Raw genomic sequence first — 21,981 nt, 5'->3', positions numbered from 1 at the left:
GACTCTGGTTTATGTTAAGTCGACATAAAACTAGCACATATACCATGGCTGGCCAATCAGAAGATATTTTCCTCCTTAGCTCTTTGAACCTGAAACTCAGAGTTATCCTGCCTTTCACACACTTAAACACACAGATCTAAAAAGTCTTTCATTGTAAAATCAAAACCTGTATTTTCCCTATGAATAGAACTTAATTAGGCAAAGCAAAATCATCTTGCTGGCAACAGTGCTGACAAGCCTCAATAATCAAAGCTACCTTTTCCTAAGCAAAATGGCCACCTAAAATCAAGTATGGTAGAGCTTTCGAAGCAATAATCCATAGGTTGGCAACTGTGAACTTTTCTTTCTAGGTAAATTTGACAGTACTGCTATCTTTTAGCTTACATTTCTCAACCATACTCATTTTCCTCCCTCTGCCTGTCTCCTTTTTTTTTTTTTTTTCGATGTTAGGGGACTTGGTCTTCAGGTGCTGTTTGGATTGCTGATGGAGAGCATGGATATTTAGAAAGCTCTCCTCTGAAAGAGTTCTCAGCTTGTGGTATTGCCTAGTACAGATCAAAAGCCCTTCAATATTTATGCTCCTTCTATCTACACTCAGTAATGAAGAGCTGTAATACCTGAATGATCCGAACCATCTGCTTCGTTGCATCCTTGAAAATGAGCCGGTGGTGGAATTTTACAAGCACATTCTCTTATCTCTTGTTGTCAAGGAAACTGCCTTCCCTTTTTTTTTTCCTTTCTTTCTTTTTGGTGGTGGTGGAGGGGTACCTATAATCCATGCATCTCTCCAGCACCAAGGCACAACCTTCCTTCTTCCTCCATTTCTTTAAATGAAATAAATATCTTCCCTGAGGAGTCTCCTTCTCAGTCACGCTAGGCACTCAGTCTCCAAGGACATTAGAGGATCCTAAGCCACTGAAAATGCAGAGATGAATGCTTGTGCAGAGTCTTCCCCCTTTGCAGATTGAAGGAGGAGGCTGGGAAGCTTGCTTTGCCCCAGAAAAATGACTGTTCCCTTGCTGGAGTTTATGAGGTGCTATTTTGTCATTTGTGCACATAAGACTCGGGAGAAATGAAAAGATCCATTCTGTACCCTGCCCCCATCCAATTGGAAGTTATTTTACCAAAAAGACCCCTTGTGTGATAAACACAAAATAAAAAATAATTGTGTTCGGCTCCGTGTTGCTTTCTAACTGAAAACATAAAAGAGAATCACCAAGCAGAGTGGGAAACTACCCACGGTTTTCATACCCTCAGGGTAGTGAAAGCATCAGACCTCTAAGGAGGCAGCCCACATCCTACCATGGGAGAGAACATGCTGAAAGAGCTATTGAAATGCATCATTTATGTGTCATGAGTTTGTTTACTTCAGAACAGGAGAACTGCCAGCGGCACAGTTTGTACTAGGAAGGTAGTTGTGCCCAGAACAACAGACGATGGCAGTGGACAAAAAAAGAAAGAAAGGAAGAAAATGATTAACATTCTGTCTTTAAAGACACCTGGAAAACATGTGACATTTGCATAAGTCATTTATGACTCTCCTTATTTTCTTATTCCCCCAGTAGCTGTTGGGGAAACAATTGTTTTAATTTCTCTCCTTCATAATCTCCGAAGCAAAGAGCCTTTGCACACAGGTAAGCAAGGGAAATTTTATACAGAGCTGTTTTGTTTTGTTTTGTTTTGTTTTTTAGAAGTTTAGCTTGGGTTTTTCTTTTTTCAGAGAGGGGGGATCTCATGCATCTCAGGCTGACTGTGAACTCACTATGTACTAAACAGTAAGAGTGAATGGAACTGCTGGTCCTCCTGCTCCCAACTCCATCCACAGTGTAGGTTTGCACCAGTGTGTCTGCTTTATCTCAAGATCCTCTTTAATATACACGAGCCCACAGTCCAAAACATTTGCACCCCAGAATGAGACTGAAGGAAGAAATATGAAACATGAGTTAGAAAAAAAATGGGGGAAAAAGGACACTGTCATTACAGGTGGAGACTGAGGGCTTCATAGATGGCTCAGCAGTTAAGAGCACTGGCTGCTCATCCAGAGGACCATGGTTTGATTACCAGCACCACAGGGCATCTCACAATCATCATTAACTTCAGTTCCAGGGAGTCTAGCACCCTTTTCTGATCTCCTTTGGAATTTCAAACATGTGGTGCACAGACACAAACAAGGGCAAAACAACCACACACATAAAATGTTTCAAAGATGGAACAGAATGTGTTAAAGAAATAGAGAATGTATTAACCAAAATGACAGAAAAAGAGAAAGCACTATGCCAATGAAATAGCATCTGATTACAGGTCAGAGAATAAAAAGACTAGAAGAGATTCATGATCAGGTGTGCTAACAAAGTCTTCTCTACTCTTTGGATTTCTGTCAGATATTTTTCTTCATAGCCATGAAGTTACTGCTTTTTGGGTGGAAGTTATCACTCAAAGAAACATTCAAAACCATATTCAAAATATTTTAGGGAATGGAGTGATAAGTCAGTCAGTGAAATTGTCTAGTATGCAATCAGGAAGACCTAAATTCAAACCCTCAGAACTTATATTTAAACAAAAGCCAGGGGTGATGGCATGTGCTTGTAATCGCTACAGAGGAGGAAACAGGTGGATCCTTCTGGCTTGATGACCAGTCAGCCTTGCCTACTTGGTGAGCTTCAGGCTAGAAAGAACCCTGTTCAAAAATAGTGCACAGTGTGTGAAAAACAAAAATGGAATTTGTTTTCTAGTGTCCTTGCTTGTGGATGCCCAATTGCATACCCAGACAAACAATAAGTAAAATAAAATACTAAAATGAATATACAGCCAGGACTAGTCTATAACTTGCTAATGCAGAAATAAAGGTCACTATCATTTCCCATTACCAACTTTCTATGCAGGCTGACACACTCCAGATATAAAACAAAGCTTGGTGTGCCCTGGGTCAGGCAGAAACAATTTCATATACTATTGTGTTAACAGGACTTGTTGTGGAGCTTGTCACACACAGTACAAAAAAAAATCATCCTGACAGCTCAGAAGTACTCTAGAAAAGTATATGCAAGTATTTCCTTTGGACTCATTTTCTACCCAAATGGATTTCACTAAAAGGAAAGGCTTATCAGGGGGTAAGACCTCTTTATATAAACTCATACCTTCCAATTCTTGGATATGTCTCCCCCACCACCTAATAATCATGAACAGCAAACATCTAAGAACCTAATCTCTAAATCAAGTAAATTTTTGTTCATTATCCCTAACAAGGTTTGTATCCCAGGCTATAAGTCCCAGGGACTTCAAACTTTCAGATTCCAGAAAAATCAGAAGTCAGACTAATACTCAAAAGCATTAAAAGCTGATGCTACAAACCAGCTCTCACTCACAACAGCTTCAAGTAAAGTTGTTTTTAAAGGATATTTAGGCAATTGGCAGTATTGGAAAATGGAACAAACAAAAAGGTTTATTCACCTCCAAGTCTACTTTCAGAGTGCTGATATGGAGGCAAGAGGCATACATGACTCAGTCCTAGTTAAGGTATGGTCCCACCCACTACTGAACCATCCTCCTCTAGCTCTAATGTCTCTTGTAAGGTTGTCCAACAAGTTGTCAGAAGTGAGTAAAATCTCCTCCTAGATAACAAGTTCTACCTCTGTCTGACAACTGTCTTCAGCCATTTCCTTCACCCAGCATGAGACTCCCCTGGGAAATTCCAGTTTCATGGGGCCCATTGTCTCAATAGTCTGATAGTCAAAGGAAGGGGTGCAAGTATCGCTTTGGAATATCTTTGTTCCTGCATAGACCATTATAATTGTTTCACTACAATATAGAAAATGCCCCTCAGCCACCTCAAGCAAAATCTCCCAGTGACAAAGATCACACTTTTACTTCACAGTAGTGGCTTTAGGTTGTAAATGACAATAGTCGTCACAGAGTTGCCAATGAGTCCGGTATAAATTCTAGATTCAGAAGGATGCTAAAGTATGGGAACTTCTGACTCAAAGACTAGTGCTGAACATATTTCCTTCTTTAGTGATTCTACAGTCCTCTGAAACTGAGAATGAGTCCTGCCTTACAAAGCCCTTGGAAGTCTTGAAAGAATCATAAAAGAAATATGCTCCCTTGAAACATGGCTCTGGGTATGGAGGAACAGGTACACATCAAGCAACAGTGTCTGGTATGACAGCTAATCTTACCTAACAATTCAGTTTAGAACACCCAGAATAGTAAAACAAAACTGGGTGTGTCTGTCAGGGTGTATCAGAGAGGATTTGATTCCAAGGACTCTGATCTTATGAATGGATGGACCTATTAATGAGTTTGAATTTTGGAGAGACTATTGGTAAGTGGTGGAAATGAGAACGGTGAAGCCCGATTAGTGGAAGTAAAAACTGGGAAATGGTCCGGAGAGCTATCTCTCCCAGATCCTTCCTGTTACTATTCCATTGTGGTTCCTATCTATCATGATGTGAGCTAGTCCACCATACATTCTCTACCTGATGAACTAAAAGCTCTTGAACAATAAGCAAACCAAGTATTTCTCCCCTCAAGCTGTTTCTGTGAAAAAGTAAACCATTTCCCTCTTAAGTTGTTTTTCTCAGGGTATTCTTTTAATGTTTTTAATATTATTTGAGAATAAATGTTGATCATATTTCCCCTCCCCATCTCCTCCTAGATTCTCTCCCACATCCCTACATGCCCAACCTAATATTCTTTTTCTTGGCTTAAAAAAACACAGTCTAACTGAACAACTCTCTGCTCAATAATAACTGGGTCAGGGAAGAAATAAAGAAATTAGGGACTTCTTAAAATTCAATGAAACTGAAGGTACAATATATCCAAACTTATGGGACACAATGAAAGCAGTACTCAGAAGAAATTTCATAGCACTAAGTGCCTTCATAAAGAGATTGGAAACATCTCATACAAGCAGCTTAACAGCACACCTGGAAGCCTTATTTCTAAAAAAGGCAGACACGCTCAAGAAGAGTATATCACTGGAAATAATCAAACTCAGGGCTGAAAATAATAAATTACAAACAAAGAGAACAATTCAAAGAATCAACAAAACCAAGAGCTGGTTCTTTGAGAAAATCAACAAGATAGACAAACCCTTAGCCAAACTAACTAAAAGACAGACAGATACTATTCAAATCAACAAGATCAGAAATGAAAAGGGAGACATAACAGCAGATACCAAGGAAATCCAAAGAATCATTTGGTCTTACTTCAAAAGCCTGTAGGCCACAAAATTTGAAAATATAAATGAAATGAACAATTTTCTTGATAGATTCAACTTACCAAAGTTGAGTCAAGAGCAAGTAAACAAATTAAATAGTCCTATATCTACTGTGTAAATAGAAGCAGTCATCAAAAGTCTCCCAACTAAAAAAAAAAAGTCCGGGGCCAGATGGTTTCAGCACAGAATTTTATCAGACCTTCAAAGACTAGCTAATACTAATCCTCTTCAAAATATTCCACAAAGTAGAAGGGGAAGGACCATTATCACACTCATTCTATGAGGCCACAATCATCTTGATACCTAAACCACGCAAAGACCCGACAAAGAAAGGAAATTTCAGACCAATTTCTTTTATGAACATTGATGCAAAAATACTCAATAAAATACTTGCAAAGCAAATCCAAGAACACATCAAAAATATCATCCACGGTGACCAAGTAGGCTTCATCCCAGGTATGCAGGAGTGGTTCAATATATGTAAATCCATCAATGAAATTGACCACATAAACAAACTGAAAGAAAAAACATATGGTTATCTCCCTAGATGGTGAAAAGGCACTTAAAAAATTGAACACCCATTCATGTTAAATGTCTTGGAGAGATCAGGATACAAGGCACATACATAAATACAGTAAAGACTATGTACAACAAGCCTATAGCCAACATCAAATTAAATGGAGAGATACTCAAAGCAATCCCACTAAAATCAGAGAGAACACAAAAGAGGAGATAACAATCGAGATGTAATATGAATAAATTATAATAAATAAAAATTTTAAAAAATTTTTTAAATGGAGGCCTCTCTTAGTGACTCCAAAGGAGTCTACATCCTACTATACTTGCTCAGCCATGTTCATTGTTGCTCTACTCATAATAGCAAGAAATTAGAAACAGCCTAGATATCTGTCAATGGATTAATGGATTAAAAATGTGGTACATTTACAGAATGAAATATTACACAGCTGTTAAAGAAAATGAAATCATGAAATTGACATGTAAATGGATGGAACTAGAAAAAAAATCATCCTGAGTGTGGTAACTCAGACTCAGAAAAACAAATATGGTATTTATTCTCTTATATGTGGATATTAGTTGTTACGTTAATGAAAACCAAGCTACAATCCAAAGAACCACAGAGGGTAGGAATACAGTAATGACTAAGGGGGACACATGGATTTAGTTAGGAAAAGTTAATAGAATAAATAGTTATGGGTGAATGGCAGGCTGGAATTGGGAAGAATCTAGTCTGGAAGAAGAGTGGAGAGGAAGATGAGGTAGGAAATATGGGGAAGAGACACCTAAAACTAAGGGCCTTTTGAGGGATAGTATGGAAATCTATTGTAGTAGAAGCTTCTTAAAATATATGACCATATAGTGGGGGAGGAGGTCTCCCTTGGTCATAGACCTAGGGGAGAGGAGTAGGGTGAAAGTGGGAGGGAGGGAGGAATGGGAGGATAAAAGTGATGGGATAACAATTGACTTGTAATCTGAATAAATTAATAAAAATTTTAAAATATATGCATATATGATGAAGATCTAAAAGGAATCACCAAATAAAGGGGGAGACAAAGCCCCAACTAGACACCTCTTATCACCAAATGAAACCTCCACTGCCAGGAATAGGTTTCATATAACTGAGTTGTTTGCCAAAGGGGCCCCATAGACATCCCAAAACAACTCGTGCTATTGCCTAGGCTATTGGTTGCTCTCCATAAACTAATGGAAAGACAACATTGCTGAAGATCACTAATGGAAAGACCTATATAGTTTATTTAAAATGAAGAGGTTGAGCTGGTACCTATCTAGATCTTTCATTCCTACTGACATCTTCATGGTACTGGAAGGTACTCTGCATGCTAACAGAGGAGAAAGGTAAAGACTAACCAAGTAATAAACCCTTCATTCTACAATGATAACCTGCCTGCATGATATTCTGGTTCAAAAATGGGACAATCACTGTGGGAGTAACCGACAAATATCTGATTAGATTTAAGGTCTACTCCTTGAGATGGAATCCATTTACAATACTCCTTGGGTGGCCAAGAACCTGAGACTAGATAAGCGTGGACATAGGAGAAAACTAAATACTACCATTCTGCTAAAGGAACATAGCAATACAATGACTCATAATGACATTCTGCTGTGCTCATAGATCATTTCCTTACTCAGTCATCATCAGAGAAGCTTCCTTCTGATAGATGGGAACAAACACAGAGACCCACACAACTTGACAATATTGCAGAGAGTGAGAGACCTTGGGATGTCTCCATCAAGTCCCTCCCCTCAGGACTCAGGTTAACTCTATGGAAGAGGGAGCAGAAATATTTTAAGAGACTATGGGATGAAAGATGCCAAGGAAGCAAGGTCTTCTAAACACAGCAGGATTGATGCATATATGACCTCAAAATGACTGTGGCAGCATACTCAGTACTTACATGGGCCTGAGCCAGATGGGGTTCCAGCATTGAGAGGGAAAGTGAGTACAAACTCCCATCCTAACCTAGAAGCTATCTCCATTTTTTTTTACCTTAGCGGTCTATTGCTTATGTATTATGGTTTCCAGTTCTGAGTTTTCAATGTGTACAAATATGTATGTCTCTGCATCTTTGTGTGTTTTTTCTTTGGCACTTTTTGTCATTTTTTAGGGTTTTTTTTGTCCTATTCTGGTTTATTTGTTTTTACCTTGTTTTGTTTAATTATCATTATTGTATTAGATGCCTATTTGTTTTTATTAAGAGAGAGCAAGAAAGGGTGTGGATTTGAGTGGGTGGAAAGGTGGAGAGGATGTGGGAGGAATTGGAAGAGTGGAAACCATAATCAGAATATATTGTATGAAAAAATCTATTTTCAAATGTTTCTTCCCCACTCTCCTCTCCTCCCAGTTCCATGCTCAAACCCTCTCACCTGTTTCCCCATCCCCATATCCTCAGAGAAAGGGAGGTCCCTCTCACTGAGGCCAGACAAGACAGCCCAGCTATGTGAAAGGATTTCAAAGGCAGGCAACAGTCAGAGATGCCACCCCTTCCACGTGCTTTAGTTGTTAGGGGACCCACATAAAGAACAAGCTGCACATCTGCCACGTAGGTATAGCAGGCTTAGATCCATTGATTGGTGGTTCAGTCTTTGGGATCCTCCATGGGCCCAGGTTAGTTGACTCTGTAGGTCTTCTTATGAAGTCCTTGATCCCTCTGGTTCCCTCAATCCTTCCTCCCACTCCTCCACAAGAATCCTCCAGCCCAGGCTAATATTTGGCTGTGGGTCTCTGCATCTGTTTCCATCAGCTACTGGATGAAGCCTCTCAGTAGATACTTATGCTAGGTTCCTGTCTGTAAGCATAGCAGAGTATCATTAATAATGTCAGAGGTTTGCTCTCTCTCATGGGGTAGGTCTCAAGTTGGCTCAGTTATTGGTTACTCATTCCTCTGATTTCTGCTTTATCTCTATCCTTGCACACCTTGTACTAAAGGGAAAATTTGTGTCTAAGGTTTTGTGGGTGAGTTGGTGTTCTCCCCTTCCAGTGGAAGTCCTGCCTCACTACAGGAGGTAGGCTCTTCAGGCTCCATATCCCCCATAGTAGAATTCTCAGGTAAGGTCACCCCCATAGACTCCTGGAAGCCTCCCCCAAGTCCCATATATTCCCCCCACACTGAATTCCATTCACTCTTCCAGCATTCCTCCTCCCAAGTCCTGATCCCCACCACTGTTCCCCTCCCTATCCCTTTCCCACCCAGTCCCCTCCCTCCATCTACTTCAGATGTCTATTTTCTTTGCCCTTCTGAGTTCAAACATCCGCCTTTGGGATCTTCTTGTTATGTGGCATCTTTGGGTCTGTGAATTATAGCATGGTTATCCTGTACTTTATGACTAATATCCACTTATAAGTGAGTACATATCATGCATATCTTTCTGGGTCTGGGTTACTTCACCCAGGATGATCTTTTCTAGTTCGTCCATTTGCCTGAAATTTTCAAGATGTCCTTGTTTTAATAGCTGAATAGTATTCCATTGTGTAAAGGTACCACATTTTTTTTATCCATTCTTTGGTTGAGGGGCATCTAGGTTTTTTCCAGTTTCTGACTATTATGAATAAAGCTACTATGAACATAGTTGAGCAAGGATTCTTATGATATAGTGGAGCATCTTCCATGTATATGCCCAGGAGTGGTAGAGTTGGATTTTGAGGTAGATCTATTCCAGCTTTTCTGAGAAAGCACCAGATTGATTTCCATGGTGTTTGTTTTCACTCCCACCAGCAATGAAGAAGTATTCCCCTTGCTCCACATCCTTGCCATCATGGGCTGTCACTTGAGTTTTGGATCTTAGCCATTTTCATGGGACTAAGATGGAACGATTGTCAGAGTCATTTTAGTCTGCATTTCCCTGAAAAAAATCTACTTTCAATTTTAAAAAGAATAACTTTAATGCAGGCCAATTTTTACTGGGTATGTTGGTATCTCCTGAGTCACTCCACTGAATGAATTTTGCCCTCTCCTAGAAACTAACAATTGTGAGTAGCTTCTTGGTTATAAGTGGCAATTCATGTCTAGTTCCCCTCCTCCTTGCTGGGATTCTGTCGGACTCAGTTTCTGTGAGTTCATATGTGTATCCGCCCTGTTAGGTTTGGAAAACAAACACTGTTTCATTAAAGTAATCTACCATCTCTGATTCTTACAGTTCTTCTGGATGTTCTTCTGCATGGATGCCTGAGGCCTGAGGGGTTGAATGTGATAAAGACATCCAACTTAGAACTGAGCATCCTAAAGCTTTTTTTTTTCTGCACATTGTCCAGTTGTAGCTTTCTGTGTTGATTATCATCTTACTCTACTGCAAGAAGCGTCTCTGAATGAAGCACTTATCTGAAGTTCTGGTTAGACCTCTAGGTTCAGATCAGCATGGTATTTGAGGTAACAGGGTGTTTTATCACAGCAAAGGAAATAAAACTAAGACATCTGGAGAAACAGCACATTAGGTAAATTGTTTGCATAGATATAAGAAAGCTAGATGTGATGGCATGTGTTTGTAATCCCAGAACGTGGAAAGTAAAGACAAATGAATCCCTGGGGCATCTTAAACAGCCATATTAGCCCACTTGGTGAACTCCAGGCCTATAAATGACTGTTTCAAGAAAAAGGTGACTAAGGAACAACCTGATTTATCCTCTTGCTTACACACACACACACACACACACACACACGCACACGCACATGCACACATGCAAGTAAGGGCTCTGGCATCATTCTTCCTGAGTGTTAGACTCTCCATGGGACATTATAAAAATCCCCAGGCCAGGGCCACCCCACAAATCATAACATCATAATTATCTCCAAGAGCACAGGGACAGAGAGCTGGACGCCTCTAACCTGCATGACTCTTAACTGTCTTTACAGAGAAGGATGGGGAGTAATAAGCCAGAGGCAGAAATAGTGACCAAAAGAGCCTGTGGATGCTCTCTGTGTTTTCCCTTGCAGGGACGGTAAGAAGAAAATTGTTTATGGCTATGTCCTGAGGTCTACTGACAGTTCTAAATACTGAAGATGATACTGCACACAAGCAGTATTTACAAAGGGAAAAAGAAAAGACAGCATTCCAATATGATGCTCTTAGCTCCCTTTATGTTTTCATTCTGGGAGTATAGCATAATTTCTGCAGGCTTTCTGTCCTGTGTTGTTTGTAAAATACAGCAAAGAGCAGCCCCTGAGCGACACCATAGACATACAAATAGCCCTCCTTGGCCACTCCTGGGGAGGCTCAGCTTCCTGGAAAAAGCTTGCCTGGAACTTACCTTCCCTTTGAGGGACCCTGTTATATTATATTTCAAAGAGAACAGAGAGCCCTTCTGGAGACTGTTTAGGGCCCTACAAAAGATAAATAATTATTATAACCACTTTACCCCAGATTTATATTACAAATGACTTTTAAAACCCAGTAAGAAAGTCTAGGCTTTTTTATTCAAATTACATCATCTCCTTCCCACAAATAAATTAAACGAGGTCTCTATTCAGTTTGAAAAAATATCTAAGCCATGCATGTAATCTCAACACTTGGGAGGCTGAAGCCAGAGGATGTGGGCTCTAAGTTAGTGTGAAGTAAATAGTGAGAACCCCATCAAAAAAGCCAGGAAGACACTGTGCATAAATATATTTCCATATTATATATTTGTTTCACCCTTCTAAGAAAAAATATATTTTATGCTTAATAAATACATAATACCCTATATGTTATATAATATATTAATATGTATTATAATTCAGTTACTTAATTATGTATTTAGAATATAGATGTGTTTATATTTCAAATATAGACATATAGAATATATATAGTTGTATCTTATGATTATATAAATATATAGTGTATATGATCTTACATGTTTCTATAGAATAATCAAGTATGTATTGTATCATTTGAATATAAAAGTACATCTACATATTATTATAGCATTTATATCTATATATATAGATTAGATAGATAGATAGATAGATAGATAGATAGATAGATAGATTATATAGCATTTATATCTATAGCATAATTATAAGTACTGGTATTGTAACTCCATGGTAGAACTTTTGCCCTAAATTAAATCTCCAATACTTCCAAAAATCTTCATATAATTATGCAATAAAGGTATTATAGATGACTATACATGTTATATGTGATATTACACATTACATATAAAATATATCTATCTTTTTCATGTAAACCTTTCTGGAAATGCCTTCAGAGACATATCTAGAGCTGTGTTTCCATGGTGACTCTGAATTTAATCAAGTTAACAATGAATATTAACCATTACATTTTATTTCCTATATTCTTGCCAATGCCTTTAGAATAAGCTTCTAATTGGCCTTTGCAACCTATCCTTACAGTCACATATGTGTTTATTCTGCTTGTTTTAGAGGTTGGCAGAATATCTTTGTGTGCTTATTTTACAAGTAATGAGTGGTTCGTTTCCACTTATATTTCCACTGTGATCAAGGGCAAGCAGGGGTTGGCAACTATTGCCTGTGAAGAGCTAGATGGTAAATATTTCTGATCTTTTGGGACACACATTATCTTTGGTAGCTACTCAGTCAGACTTAAAGGCATACTGCTCAGTTAAAGTGACTAAACTGAAAACATATTGGGGCTGAGAAAATGGCTGCCTTGTAAGAAGAAGACCCTGTTTAAGTCCCCAAACAAAGCATTATGGTACATGCCTATAACCCAAGTTCTAGGAGCAAATGGAGATGGAAAGAGACTCACCTTTGACCATGTCCCCTGGATGGGGAGACCTGGTGGCACTCAGAGGAAGGACAGCAGGTTACCAAGGAGAGACTTGATACCCTATGAGCATATACAGGGGGAGGTAATCCCCCTCAGTCACAGTCATAGGGGAGGGGAATAAGGGGAAAATGGGAGGGAGGGAAGAATGGGAGGATATAATGGATGGGATAACCATTGAGATGTAACAAGAATAAATTAAATAAATAAATAAATAAGAAAGAGCCTTGGCTAGCCAACATAGCCCAATCGGTAAATTTCAGGTTCAGTGAAAGACCCTGTCTCAAAAAAATAACATAGAGAACAATTGAGGACATCAACCATCAACCTTCAATCATCAACCTATAGCTTCTAAATGGTTAGAAACATATGAACTTGCAATTACCAAATGCATATGCACATATAGGAACAAGTACCAAAAGGCAACATACTCTACATTCTAGTCTCATTTATGTTGCTCTCATAAAATACTTTGAAATCAAATTTTAGGAGAAAAGGGTTTTTTTTTATCTGACTTACAATTCCATATGGTTCATCAATTGAGGAAAGTCAAGGCAGAACCTTGAAAGCAGGTTGGCTTATCATTACCTCCAGACAAGTACCTTTCTTCACAACCAAAGAACTGTGACAGGAGTGATAGAAGATGCTGCTCATTGGCTGGAAAGCTGGTTTATTCTCAGCTAGCTTTTCTATACAATTCAATATAACCTGCCCAGGGAATGGTGCTACCCATAGTGAGCTGGACCCTCTTTTATAATCACAATCAAGGCAATCCCCCACAGACATGCCCACCAGCCAGTTGAGGTAGGCAAACTCTCAAATGAAGCTCTTTTACCAGATCATTCTAGGTTATAACAAAATGACAGTTAAGGCTAATCAGGACATTGTGTGGTTCCAATTTTATCATACTGTGAGTAGAGCAAAAGTAGAAAGAGAGCAAAAATATCTTAAAATCAGTGGTTGCCAGGGCCTGGAGGCACAGAAAATGAATGAGTAAGCTGGCAGAGGTTCTTTATGCCTATAAAAACTGTGTATCATACTGGTATGGTGAGTACAGGTCATTGTCCATCTGTCAACCATTATAGAATATACAAAACAAGCTAATGTCAACTCTGTAGTAAATGGATTCATTGCATAGGAGTGTACCTCTGGCACACAGGAATAAAAAAGATGAATAAATACTTTTTACAAAGGAAATGGAAAAATAGGGCAGATGGTCCTCAAAAACAAACAAACAAACACAGAATTATTATATAATCTAGCAATGCCTCTTCTAGGTGCATGCCCAGAACAATGGAAAGCAAGAACCTGGAAACATACTTCCAAACTCATGTGCTTAGCAAAATTATTTCTATAGACAAAAGGGAAAGACAGAAACATGCTCACTGAAAAGCAAAAAAAAAAAAAAACAAAAACAAAAACAAAAAAAAAAAAAAAAAAACTAACCAAAATGTGATTTGCCTGTAAAATGGAACTATATTCTGATTCTAAAGGAAACAAGCCATGAAATACAATAAAATATGGACAAAATTTGAAGACATAATGTTAAGTAAAATAACTCCATCACAAAAGGACAGATGTTATGTGATTCCACTTAGGGAGTGTTGTGGTTTGAATGAAAATATCTACCATAAGCTCATGTGTTTGAACACTAGTTCCCCAGATGGGAGCGCTGTTTGGGAAGATTGTAGAATTTATTTGTTTGTTTGTTTATTCACTTCACATCCCAGTTGTAGCCCCATCCCTCCTCATCTCACAGTCCTATCCCATCTTCCTCTCCCCCATCCCCCTCCCCTATTGCTCGGAAGATGAGAGCCCTCTCCTTCCCAAGCTCATAAAGTTGCAACATGACTGTGCATGTTCTCTTCCTCTGTGGGCTGGCAATGCAGTGATCAAAGAGATGACAACATAGTCCATGTCAGAGACAGACTCCACTCCCTTTATTAGAGAACCTATATGAAACCTGAGCTGCCCATTGGCTACTACTTTGTAGGGGACTAGGTCCAGTGCATGGTCTTTGGTTGGTGCTTTAGTCTTACCACGCTTCTCTGGACCCTGTTTAGTTGGTTCTGTTTGTCTTCTGGTATAGCTCCTGTCACCTCCAGGTCCTTTTATCTCCCCCCACACACACATTTTTCTACAAGACTCCAATGCATCACCCAATTTTTGCCTGTGAGTCTCAGTACCTGTTTCCAAGTGCTGCTGGGTGGAGCCTCTTATCTGTAAGCATAGCAGGGTATCATTAATAGTGTCAGAGGTTGGCTTTCTCCCGTGGAGTGGGTCTTGGGTTGAGCCAGGCATTGGTTTAGACGTTCCCTCAATCTTTGCTCTACCTGCTTTATCTTTATCCCTGCACATCTTGTAGGCAGGATAAAATCTGGGGGGAAGTTTTTGCGAGTGGGTTGCTGTTCACCTCCCTCTCCTAAGAGACTTGTCTAATAACAGGGTGTCTTCTTCAGTCTCTATGGGACCTGCTACTAGGTATGAGTCTTTGTTAGAGTCCCCATCACATCCCAGGAGCCTCCCTGACTTAGGCCCCCACCCACAGTTTCTCTTTTCTCTACAGGCCTTCTGTCTTCCTGACCCAGCTCTTCCCAGGTCTGATTTCCATCCTTATATCTCTCTGAGCTCCCTCTCCTACCTGGTTCCCTCTCTTTAATCACTACTTCTGTCTATTCTATTTCACCTCCTAAGTAATATCTAAGCATCCTCCTTTGGATCCTCCTTGTTACTCTCCTCTTTGGGTCTGTGCACTTTAGTATGTTAATCCTTTATTATGTGGCTAAAATCTACTTATAGGTGAATACATAACATGTGTGCCTTTCTTGGTCTGGTTTACCTCACTCAGGATGAGCTTTTCTAGTTCCATTTGCCTGAAATTTTCAAGATTTCCTTATTTTTAATAACCGAATAGTATTCCATTGTGTAAATGTACCACAGATTCTTTATCCATTCTTCGGTTGAGGGACATCTAGGTCGTTTCCAGATTCTGACTATTACGAATAAAGCTCCTATGAACATAGCTGAGCAAATGTCCTTGTTGTATGGTGGAGCATCTTTCAGGAATATGCCCAGGAGTGGTATAGTTGGGTCTTGAGGTGGCACTATTCCCAATTTTCAGAGAAAATGCCAGATTGATTTCCAAAGTGGTTGTACTAGTTTGCATTCCCACCAGCAATGAAGGAGTGTTCCTCTTTCTCCACATCCTCTCCAGCATGTGGTATTACTTGAGTTTTTTATCTTAGCCATTCTGATAGGGGTAAGATGGAATCTCAGAGTCATTTTGATTTACATTTCCCTGATAACTAAGAACACTGAGCATTTCTTTAGCTGCTTCTTGACCACTCAAGATTCCTCTTTTGAGAATTCACCTTTTAGCCCTGTACCCCATTTTTAATTGTGCTATTTTGCTTGTTGGTGTTTAGTTTCTTAAGTTCTTTATATATTTTTTAATATTAGCTCTTTGTCAGATGTAGAATTGGTGAAGATATTTTCGCAATCTGTAGATTGCTGTTTTGTTCTATTGACAGCATCCTTTGCCTTACAGAAGCTTTTCAGTTTCATGCGGTCACATTTATTGTTGATCTTGAGCCTGAGTTGTTGGTATTCTGTTCAGGAAGTCATCTCCTGTGCCAATAAGTTCAAGGCTCATCCCCACTTCCTCTTCTAATAGATTTAGTGTATCTGGTATTATGTTGAGGTCTTTGATCAACTTGGACTTGAGTTTTGTGCACGGTGATAAATATAAATCTATTTGCACTTTTATACATGTAGACATGCAATTAGACCAACACCATTTGTTGAAAATTCTGTCTTTTTTTCCATTGTATGGTTTTGGCTTTTTTGTCAAAAATCAAGTGTCAGTATGTGTGTGAGTTTATTTCTGGGTCTTCTATTTGATTCCATTGATCAACCAGTATATTCCTATGCCAGTATCATGCAGTTTTTAATTTTGTTGCTCTGTAGTATAGCTTGAAGTCAGGGATGGAGATACCTCCAGAGTTCTTTTATCATATAGGATTGTTTTATATTCTGGGTTTTTTGTTTTTCCATATGAAGTTTAGAATTGTTCTTTCAAGGTCTGTCCAACATGTGAATGATAAAGTCTGTGAAAAGATAAACCACACATTGTCAAAACTCTGCTAGATCTCTGCATAATCACTACTTGCTTGGAATACATAGAGATTTTCCTTTAAGAGATTTTTATCAGACTGGTGAAGTAGTTGTCTTTGTTTATCATCAAAGGTTTTTCAAAAAAGCCCAGGATGTATGCAGAACAAGACAATGTTGATACACATTTAACATACTTTTGGAAATCCTAAAAGCCCCATGAGAAAATACAGTTTCATAAGCGTACAGCCCTAGTGCTGTTCTTTTTATTTTAACGAATGTACAATGCCTCTCTTATCTGATCTTATTTCTTTAAAACTGTGGAGAAGAGAGAGCTCATGTAACACACACCTGGTGCTTCTTGTTTCAACTGCTCCTCGTGTTTGCTCTATAAACATCACAGACACAGTAAGAAGGCTAATGAGTATTGAATAAGTCTACCACATAATCCCCACATCCTGAAATCACTTTTTATATTGTTTTGCCTGTTTCACACTCAAAATATGTGTAGCAGCAAAATTTTTACTGATTAAAGAAAATTTTATTGACACAGTATAAGTTTATTTTGTAAAAAAAAATGACTTAAGTTCTACTTAAGGTTGGCAAGTTTAAGCCATGAATTTATCTATTTCCCTTCCGAAAGCTGGCTCAGAGGGCAGCCAGCCACCATGTTATAAGGCTGCTCAGGCATTCACATGGAAAGCCCACACAGGAGAAATCAACCTGCCAATTCAATGTGAGAGAGCCATGATAGAAATAGATTGCTCAGTAAGTCAACTTTTCAGATAACCATATCTCCATGTGACATTGCTCTCTCACAAACAACTCTAAGTCACAACTGCCACATTGAAAAGCTGCTGAATTTCCAAACTGCATAAACTCTGAGAGAGCATATAAAGGGGGAAGAAGTCTCCCTCAGTCACAGTCATAGGGGAGGGGAGTAAGGGGAAAATGGAAGGGAGGGAGAAATGGTAGGATACAAGGGATGGGATAACAATTTAGATGTAATATGAATAAATTAATAAAATATATTAAAATAAATAAATAAAAAACAGTTGTCGCTTGAAACAACTACATCTGGGTGCAGTTTTTTCTGCAATATTCCAAAAATAAAAAAAAAAAGAATTGAAACTAAATTTGGATTGAATGCATCTGAAATCTAGCACTCTATAACAAATTACCTATAAATTTAAAGCAGTAGTTCTCACCCTTCATAATGTTGTGGCCCTTTTGTACAGTTCCTCATGTTATGGTGACCCCTAACCATAAAATCATTTTTCTTACAACTTTATAACTGTAATTTTGCACTGTTATGAATTGTAATGTTAATATTTTTGCAGTTAGAGGTTTGTTAATAGGGTCATGACCCACAGATTGAGAACCACTACCTTAAAGCAACAAGTTTTTAGTATTTTTCAAAGTACCAGCCTGGGATCTGGGACCTCACTTGAGTACTTAACTTAGGAGGCATCTAATTCTGATATTACGGAATTGTTAGTGATGCTAGCTTTCCTGCTGAATCCCCAATGCTGGCTCAGAAGGCAGCCAACTACAATGTTATGAGGTGGCTCAAGGACCCACATGGAGAGCCTACGTAGAAAGGAATCAACTTGCCAACACCAAGTTGTAAGAAAGTCAGCTTAAAAATGGACTGCTTGGAACAAGTCAAACTTTCAGATGGTAGGCAATAAAGACTGAGTCTCAAGGCCAGAAATACTGAGAGTTGGCTAGCATGATGAATATTGCAATTTTTTATAAATGGCTTACCTTAATGACATGCCACCAAGTTCTAAATGAAAAGAAACAGAGCACAAAGTAAACCCACATTCAAGATGAGGAGCAAGAGTGAATTTTAAATGGTCATGTATGAGTGTCATTATGGCATGGGAATCCTGGGTCACTCTAAGAGTCTTCCTAATGTCATTGAGGGTATATAAAATAACATACATATTTACTCTTACAGCCTAGAGTTTAACAAAATGAATTCTGGAGCCACTTTTAAGTCTGTCTAAGATTAGATTACTTAATTATTTGATGCCTCACTTTACCCATATATAAAATGGCAATTGTAATAATACTATTAAAATGCATAATGTTACTGATTTAGGAAGGTAACCATCAATTAATGGAAAGTAAAATGATGATCATTCTTAGGTTTCTTAATATCTACAGATTTTTCTACAAAAAGCAAATGGCAGATTCTCAAGTTGGAACATATTCTTCTTTGGAATTGGGAGAAACTACAATGGGTTTTTCCCTTAAAATCCCTTAAGTCTGGGCCAGAGACATGGCCCAGTGGTTAAAAGCATTGACTATTCTTTCAGAGAACACAGGTTTGATTTCCAGCTCCCACATGGTGGTTCACAACCATCTATAATTCCAGAACTAGGGAACCTGATGTCCTCTTCTGGTCTCTGCAGGTACTAGACATGTACACAGTGCACAGATATACTTACAGTCAAGACACCCATGCACAATAATAAAAATCAATAAGAATAGCAACAAAAACAACAACAGTAGTAGTAATAATAAAGTTCCACAGGACTTACCTCATTAGAACTTCAACAACAACAACAACAACAACAACAAAACAAAAAGAACTTCAACGAAGAGGAAAATTTTGAAATATACTTTTAAAGAACAGTTTTAATAAACGTATCCTGCGTGAGTAGATAATGCTGTTCTCAAGGCGTGGGTTAGTGAAGGAATATCGCAGTGCCAGTTGTGTGACACTGGCCTAGAAATAGCTAATCAGAAAGTCCCCATATGACCCCCAAAATCTGTACAGGCTATGAACACTGCCCTTGGTTGCCTACCATAATGAGATGATAAGACCCTATTGTGGAAGGAAGCACACATTCTTGTTACAGGACATAGACATATCATGTTGAAACTGAATTATACACTTCTCTCTAGCTATGTTTCATATTTTTGGAAGGTGTTTTACAGGCCACTGAGAGAGAAAGTCATCAGTAGTTTTACCTAGTACTAGATCCTGCATGCTACAATACTGACCTGTCAGATAAGATGTGCCCATTGATGCAATATTGGCAATGGATACTGTGGTGGTAATAAATCACTTTCTGGTTGTATTTGAGGTCTGTTCCAAAGGAGGAAATTCATGACTGGTACCATAAATCTGGTTTTAAAAAAAACAAATGCTTCTAGAGGTTATAATCCTACTGCTGTTGTTTTGATAATGGTCATGATGTCAAGCTGCCTTCTAAATGTTTATGTTTATATCCATATCCATAGATTTGTGCTGTTCTAGCTTAGATTAAAGAAGCTTCTATTTGTAATAGGCAAAGATTAATACAGATACTCATATCTGGTTAAAGTACTGAGAGTAAATAACTGTTGAGTGTTCATTACTGACTGCGACATTATATCACCCTTGCTCAAAGCTCAAGAATTCCACAGCCTGTAATTTCAGTGCTGGAGAGGTAGAGGCAGGCAGATCTCTAGAATTCATTGGCCAAGCCAGGCTAGCCTAATTGACAAGTCCTAGGTCCCAGTGAGAGATCCTGTCTCAAAAACAAAAGGATAGCGGAAAAATAAAAACTATAAAAATTAAAAATGGAAAAACAGGAAGAAAACTTTTAGATTTTTAATGAAAAGAAAACAAGGTACATGGCACATGAAGAATGACACCCAAGGTTCACACAGCTTCCATATACACACAAACAGCTGTGTAGATTAAATACATTAGTGATTAACTCCAAGTGCCCAATAATGCACTAACATCACATTAAACAAATCAAGTAAAAAGCAATTCCCTTTAGAGTCATTTAACCCAGTTCATATCTGAATTCTCTACTTCAGGCTCCCTGTGTCTTCTGTCCTTTGTCTGTCTGTTGTATGAATCTAAACCTGTGCCTGCCTGAAGGCTGTCTTGTGAATCTCTGTCTGTGTTGGCATCTGCCCCTTTGTGTGAGATTCCATGTGTGTGTTTGTGTTTGTCTGTGTGTGTGTATCTGTGTGTGTGTGTGTGTATAACAAAAGGCTTTGCCTCTGTCTATTGAACAGCAAAGAGAGCATCATATCAGGAAGGAATAGGTGATAATAGAAATCCTTCACAGAATTTTACAAGGAACTATGCCACTGTCTCCAACTGATGGCACTACATACATTATTGTTTATCAAGTAATAGACCAAATGTTTTGTTCAAAGTTTATAGTGGATATTCATTTTAGAAGATTGCTCTCAACATCTGTATTTAAAGATTTCAACAAGCAATGCACATGCATTATACTTGGTCATAGGCATGGGAAGAGTATATAACTTAAAATTACTACAGCTATGCATTAGCTTGAGTTGTAAGAGTTGATTGCATGGGAAATCCAAAGCAAGTATGGTTGACTGCTACATTGGTCTCTTAAAATCAGGTTAAATAAACAGGCTAAGTACACAGTAGGATAGCAATCTTAAGTGACCTCAAGGTGTATTACTAACTCTGGATATTAGGTCCATCAAAAGTTCCAGTATCTTAGAATTTCAAAGACATTTTCACATTGTTGCATTACCACACACACATATGGATGTGTGTACACACAGACACAGAAGAACATGTGCACACAAACATGCATATACACACAAGCATGCACACAAATATTCAATCACATACATGCACCTAAAATAAAGTCAAGAATAGAGAAAACATACCTCAGTAAGAAAAAAAACATTCAACAAAATAGGGGGAAAGGTGTTGAATTTCTGCAGCAACAATGGAGTCAACTGATAATGGAGGAATGACTGGGACATTCGACAGGAGAGAATGTGACACCCACTCAAGATGCTACTCAAGCCAAGAGGCAGCAGAGAGCTAGTCACAAACAACAAGTAGTGCAGTGACACAGGCCCATGAGCACTCTTGATGAGTCCACTTGAAGATGAACTTGAGACTCATAAGAGGATATAGAACTAAAAGCTTAAGGATAGAGAATCTGTGGCCACCCAATAGGCACTTCTCAAAGAACACACTTCAGTAGACATTCTAAACAACTGTTGGAAGGAGGGATGCTAAGCATTAAGCATATTATCACTGCTTCATAAGCTAGCATAGCATGAAATCAGTATGGTAATGAAGGGAACCACAAGAGAAGATGGAAACAAGTGTAAAATGACTAATGTCTTGATTTCATAGTAAAGTATTTACACAATTGTAGAGAATCAGTATTACCTACAATTTAATATGGGGCCTGCAATACCAGCAGAAACTTTGTCACAAAAAGGTGTAGAATAATTAAGGAAGGCATCTAATATTGACTTTTGGCCCTACACACACTTATGCACACTCAAATCCATACACATAAACACTAATGTACATATACTCTCCACACAAATAATGGTAATAGAATTAAAAACTGTAATTCAAAAGCAAGTAGTGTCATTTC

Source organism: Acomys minous (genome assembly GCF_964271855.1).
Source record: "Acomys minous genome assembly, chromosome: 7".
Classification (NCBI taxonomy): domain Eukaryota; kingdom Metazoa; phylum Chordata; class Mammalia; order Rodentia; family Muridae; genus Acomys; species Acomys minous.
This window is presented reverse-complemented; position numbering follows the sequence as displayed.